Raw genomic sequence first — 6,781 nt, 5'->3', positions numbered from 1 at the left:
TTTATATTACTTATATTTAGTTATATTAAATATTTATAGGTATCAGTAGATATATTATAGATTTGTATAGTTGGATTTATAGTTTTATATTATTTATATTTCTACTATTTATAAAAGAACCCAGCCTATAACCTAATAAAAACAAAAAAAAACCCCCAATTTCTTTTAAACTATAGTGAATATTTTTATATTTACAATCTCTACTTATATATATTTGTGTATATATATTAGACTCTATTTTCCATATATTATAGTATGTCACAATAACATACATTATATGATAGTTTTATATATTTATCTGTTTTCCATGTTTATGTTTACAGTTATAGTTTTAGATTTCCTTTCAAATTTATTTTTATTTCTATTTTGACCTGTCTAATAAACCATATCAACTCACTCACCTGACACGTCAGAACCAGAGAAATCCCGACGCGCCTCGGTCAGCGCCGGCGCGCAGGGCACGCTCGTCCCATCGCAGCACATCCAAACAAAACCTATTTCTGCTACTAACAAAGAACAAAGGCCCCACTACACTTCACCCCATTAAAAACTCACAGAAACCCAACTGGAAATAAATTTTAAAACCCCTCTATAACTAGCCCAAACCCCCCCATCCATTCCAATCCTAAACTTCCTCCCAAACCAGTAGCTCAGAAACCCAAAAAACTCAAACACACATTGAAAATGAAATAACTGCTAATAAAAACAAAAACCCATGAAAAAATAAATCAAACCGACTCACTGAACTCAAAACTGTGCAACTGACCCTAAACATTACTACAAAAAGCCCCCAAAGCTCCACCTTTATGCTAACTCACAAATAAGAACAAATAATCTATAAAAATTATCTTAAAAATTAAAAAAAAACTAATTAAAAGCATACAAATAAAAAATCTAAACTATTAAAATACTAAAAATACCACTACCCAAATTTTAAAAAATGTTGCCTATAAAAACCCACCATAAAAATGCCCCTGTCCCCAAAGATAAAACTAAACAAAACCCATCACACCAGAAATAAATCGGAACTTGGGAAAGCTAAAACCGTAACACTCAAGAAGTACACCATATCCCTTCTGGTACACCAGCTACAAACAGCATAAAACAATACAATCAATTCTTAAAAACCACCTTTAAACCACGACCTTTTTAAGAAAACTTTCAACAATTTTAAAACGGCTTTTAACAAAAGCCATCTAATAAATTAACACCCAAAACTCCAGCAGCCGAGCTAGCCCTACCAAATCTCTCTGTTTATACATCCAATAAACAAAACCAAAATCCCAACAATATCCCAAGTCTATTCAAGAAACCTACTGAAACTAATCCTACTCAAATACAAACCAACCCATCCATAAAGTTAGCCTCACTCAAAAAGAAAACAATGACAGAGAGTTAAGAATACCAAGAAATAAAGCAACACACCATACACCACCAACGAATATAATATTCAAGGAAAAAAAAAAAACACTTTTTTTTTTTTTTTTTTTTTTTTTTTTAAACTAACTTCTTTTATTAGCTAGAACAAAGGATTTTGCCAGGACTGTAACAACAACTTCTTCTCCTCCTTCCTCTTCTTCTGAAACGTCCCATCTCATTCCCAAATTCCTTACAACTTTTGAGTTTCAATCCAAGCAAAAAGCAAAACTCGTGCACGTGTGCGTCGGATGCTCCTGCCAGGTTCTCCATTGCACCCCACATCTTCTTACACGTTCAGTCTTCGTGCTGTCCTGCCGGGGTGAGTTTCAGAGAAGGATTGGCACATGTGAAGAGAGGATTTCCCCTCCCTCCCTCCCTCCCTCCCCCCCCAGAGCCGGTTTCCTTAGCACATTTCAATAAATTCCAAGCCTGCAATGATGCACACTCGTCCCAAGGCTCACAGCAAGCACGCAGGAGCTCAGGCTTACTTGCTTCCATGGCTCTGTGCCTGAGATAGCTGAGGAAATTTCCCGTGACCCTCTGTTGCAATAAACTGGAATGCAAACTCGGCTCCATCTCAGAGCCTCAGTGGGAGGCAGGAGCACATCTGGCTGACCCACAAAAATCCTTTCTTGGGCGGCGGCACCGCGCTGGAAAGGGGAAACACGTGCTAGTGAACAGCAGCTCAGAAACCATTCTTGTCCAATGTTACCTGCTCTACTTGGCAGCTCACTAACACCAGTCTAATTTTATCACTGCAGGGAGAATTCTGTAGGAAAGTGTCTGATGAGCAGCGACAAGGGCTTCACTCCCTGCTACGCAGCCTGCAACACCCTTGAGAGAGCAGAGCAGCAAAATCACCAAACTCTTCTTGCCGTGGGGCAGGGTAGAAGATCACTGTGGGAGGCACATCAAAAGAGGGGAAATGGTCTATAAATGCACAGACATTTGATTTCAGAAGCCCAGAGATAAGGATGTTCTCTAGGAAGCCAGACGTGACATGATATTTCTAAGATTTTCTTCTTCATTGAAGGAAATCTATGTGTATATATACACACTTAGAAATGATTGCGTGAGGTTTTTTTTTTTTTTTTTCTTTTGAAGCTCCAAGAATGATTTCCCATCTTGAGTCACTCAGGAAGAAATGGCCCCTGTGACTCAGGACAGAAGGGCTGCCTGCTCTTTTGATCATGACAGCTTTTGGCTGTACCCGGGAAGCAGGAGCAGCAGCCAGAGCTGAGGCTCAGCAGAGGCTGACCCCGGCCAGCCCCTTCCTCACTTCCCTGTGTCACAACCCTTCCAGGCAGAAGGACGCAAAGCAGGTTACGATTTCTCTCCTAGATATGTTTTTCGAAAATAATACTTCCAGGGGTGATCACAATGGGGGCACAGAAAAACACAAAGAATGAAAAGTACCGTGTTTGGTGTTTTATCAAACGGTGTGTCTTCCCTACCATGTCCGGAAGCTGGATCGATGCACCAAACTTTTCACTGCACCCTTGTCCTTGCTTCTGCGCCATCTTCACCAGCTGCTCTTGGGAAGTGCTTGTATTGCCCTGGAAAGGTGATCACCCTGCACGAAACTGGAGGCTGAGCTTTCGGCCTCTGGAGGAGGGAGCTGCGCCGTGGATCCCGTCCCGATGGCGCTGCAGACGCCAGCACCCGCGGGAGGACTGGGGGGACTCCGAGCTCCACCTCTCTCTGCCCAGGCCCTGGGGAAGATGGGGGAGCTATTCTCCAGAAGCATCGCCCCTGCAATCATCACCTCCATCAACATTCTGAGAGCGCTTTTGGTTTTAACAAAGAGCAACCCTGATTTGCCATTTGCAGATCACAATGGGAATGAACCTGGAAGACAAAACACAAGATCAATTCACAGCTGGACGTTCAAATCTTTTTCTCCAAAACCCAATCAACGTGCAGCTTTTCCCTTAAGCTGAAGTACGGACCAAAGTCATAGAATCGTTCAGGTCAGAAAGGACCTTCAGGCAGCGAAGATGAGCATTTAGGTGTGGCATGAAGCTTGGGGAGCACTGAAGAAGCTGTAAAAGTCAACTGATATTCTTTGGAAATTAAAAACAAAACGAAGTAATTAACTAACAAGGAATCCTCTGCGGAAACGGAAACGACACACGGGACGGCCTGCGGGGGAGACGCCCGAAAGCCAAAGCTGCGCTTCAGTGGCATCTAAGGTGGGAGTTTTGCAGAGTGCCTGTACACAAGTTTGTTTTCACTGGGATCAGTGAGCAGTGGCCACCGCAGAGCAGGAGGTGCTGTGGCTCAGAAGACCTGGCTGTGAAAAGTACAGGTTATTGTCCCCAAGCACATGCCAGCGGTCTGGAAAAGGGTGATCCGGCTTGACACTGCCGGTGTGCTTGCTAAAGGGGGGGAGCGGCTCAGTCCTCGTCACTCACCTGATGCTCCCAGTCGGGGCGCAGTCGAACGGCACCACTTGGCCGGGCTTCACCTCCCTGGCTATTTTCTGTGCAGGGAACTGCAATGCCATTGCAACTTTTCTGTTCTCGCATCATTCTTCTAGAAAAAAAAAAACAATACGTTGAAGGGGAAACTGCCTTGTCACCGTCCCAAAATCCTTTATCGCTTGTGGTAACCCACGGCACACTCCCTGCCCGTGTTATCTTCACCTTAACTCTGTTTACAAGTGCCATGAATAAACCCAAATCCAACTGAGGAAGCTCCTCTTTGCTCACATTTCAATTCAAGGCTGGAACGATCACCTTGCAAAGAACTTTCCTCTACCGGTGCTAGATGCAAAAGAAAAAAAGCCAACCCAGGAATGCCTGCCACACCGGAGTACACAAAGCTGCTGCTGCTGCTTCCAATGGCTTAGGCTGAGGGCTTCTCTGTTCTTCTTTTGCCCTTCTAACGGGAAGGACTGGCTTTGACTGTCTTTGAACTAGCTACAGATACGAAAGATTTAGTAAACAAGTATTCTTTATCCCATTTCTCTTAAGAGTGTGTCCTGACAGATGTCTTCTTCCTCCTGAGGTTTAGACCACTGTTTGATCTTTTTTTCTTTTCCCCCCGCTTTTTTCCCCCCCTTTATTCCCTGAAGCATTTCACACCATGATGGGCAAAGGCCCAGCAGGAATTAGACTGAACACTGGACACGGAGACAAAAGAAAAGGCTGGAAGTTACTCTTGTTCTCCAGGCTGGCACTGCCAGCTCCTGAGAGCTCAGTCAGGACAGTCAACATTTCTGAGAGTACCTGTACACAGGCGTGTGCAGACCTTGGGTCCTGCTGCGGCTCGCAGCTGCAGGCTCAGACACGCACGCCGAGCTCCTGGATCCTCCACGACAGAGCCGCCTCTCCCTGCTGATCCCGTGCTGTGCCTGCGGAGCAGGGAGGGAAGGAGAGGCACGCAGGGTAGCACAGTGGCAGTGCACAAGCTGCCAGGCCTCACCCATCGGACCTGCACCGAAGAGGAAATCTTACTTTTCAAAACTCTCCATCGTGCCATACAAAACACTGAATCCTTCCCAGTCTGGAAGGGACAGCCTGGCATGATGCCCCTCAGGTCACATCTTACATAAAGGGTTCTTCTTCTCCTGCACAATGCTCTATAGTCTACTTTTACTTTTTATCTTTCTATAGATATAAAAATACCTACAGAAACTATCGATATTCACGAAGCGACCTTCAATCGTAACAGCCAGGCCTCCGCATGACTGCGCTTAACTCCTGCTTAGCTCAGGGCATCTCCCTGTTCCTCAGGCTCCAGAAACCACTGAAACTCCCCTGTTTTCCCCGGGGGGCTGCCTGCTGGCAGCCGCCCTCCTCTCTCCAACGCGGTCACCTGCCAGGCTGTAATATTGACATTGGTGTGACTATCGAGTCATTGGAGACTCATCCACGCTTAAATCAAATAAACCCCCTACTTTTAAGTACTAAATTCCCTACCAAAGCACGCGTTTTACTGACGCCTACACGGGCATACCGGGCAGCTTATTTTCATTCGGAAAAATAAAATAAGCTTCCCCAGTACAAAAGCCCCCTCCAGCAGCAGAGGATGCACCCTGAGTACCTCGGCGAAGAGAGGCCACCACGCCAGTGCCCGTCAGCGGCCCCCCAAAACCCGCCCGCCCGCCCGCGGCGCTGCCGAGCCCACAGCCCGCCAGCCCCGCACCGGAACCACCGCGGAAAGCCCCGACGGGCCGGCGCCGCCACGGGGGCGCCGTGCGGGCAGCGCAGCGAACGGACCGCGAGCCTCGACTGCGCCCCCCCTTCCTGCCGCCATCTTGGGAAGGTCACCCGGCTCCCGGCCGAGCCTCTCCCGAGTCCCGGGACGGCGGCGGCTGCGGGTCCCCGGCAGAGAGAGGCGTCCGTGCCATTGCCTGTCGGCGCCCGCCCGCCACCCGTCCGCCAGCTGCGCCACTGACCCAGGGCCCGTGTGCCCGGCGCTGCATACCTCACGGAAAATCCCGCCGGGCCGGCGGGCAGGCAGTCTGGTATACAGACCGCGGTGCTCCTTTTTCCCGCCCTTTTGGCCGCCATCTTGGGAAGGTCAAGCGCGTCCCGGCCGAGCCGCCCCCCAGGGCGCGATGGCGCGCGGGCCTCGGCACGGACGCGTCCCGGCCGCTGCCCGTCCGGGGGGCGGTACCGCGCTCGGCTGCGGGCGGGGAAGGCGGGCAAAAAACCGGCTGCCATCCCCCAGAAAATCCTCTGAAATAAACGCCGAAAACCTGCCTCTTAGCCAACAGGAACGAAACAAGCGCCCTTTCTTTAAAACCCTATTTAAATCCATTTTAGGTTTAAATGTTTCATGTTTACATTCACATGCATCTTTATACCGGACATTGATGCGTTAGGTAATTTGTATAATATATTACATCTACTCCTATGGTTTGTGTTTATTTATGTTTTGCGTTTTGATACATATCTGTCTATATCGATTGTATATTTCTTTCTTTAGATTTCTATTTATATAATACTTCTATTATTCAAAATAAAAACCCTGTCTCTAACAAAATAAATACAACCCCCCCTTATTTTAGACGACATTGAAATATTTTTATTTCTACTTCCTATAATTATATTCACATATGATCCTTTTGTTTCTTTTGATGCATTATAATAGTGATTGCATATAAGATACATAAAATTCTAAAAAAGTATTTAAATTATTATTTCTATTATGTATCATATCTACTGCTACAACTGATTTTTTCTTATATTTTTAAATTTTATATATATCTGTATGTATTTATGATCTATTTCTATCCTTAGATTGCCACCTTTATATTATTTGTATCTAAAATTTTTACAATCAAAACTCTGCCTATTGACAAAAAAAAACCCGCTTTACTATTTAAAAATATTTTTATATTTATAATTTTCAT

At 45.8% G+C, this 6,781-nt stretch overlaps 1 long non-coding RNA gene across 1 annotated transcript; it reads right to left on the bottom strand.

Moving 5' to 3' along the window:
* Nucleotides 1-1,503: 1,503 nt before the first annotated feature.
* Nucleotides 1,504-2,363, bottom strand: LOC132326971 (uncharacterized). Its single transcript, XR_009486393.1, has 2 exons — nucleotides 2,132-2,363; nucleotides 1,504-1,730 (listed from the first exon to the last, which is right to left on the bottom strand). It is a non-coding gene; the product is annotated as an uncharacterized LOC132326971 (long non-coding RNA).
* Nucleotides 2,364-6,781: the final 4,418 nt, after the last annotated feature.

This window comes from Haemorhous mexicanus, chromosome 4 (assembly GCF_027477595.1).
Source record: "Haemorhous mexicanus isolate bHaeMex1 chromosome 4, bHaeMex1.pri, whole genome shotgun sequence".
Classification (NCBI taxonomy): domain Eukaryota; kingdom Metazoa; phylum Chordata; class Aves; order Passeriformes; family Fringillidae; genus Haemorhous; species Haemorhous mexicanus.
This window is presented reverse-complemented; position numbering and strand designations above follow the sequence as displayed.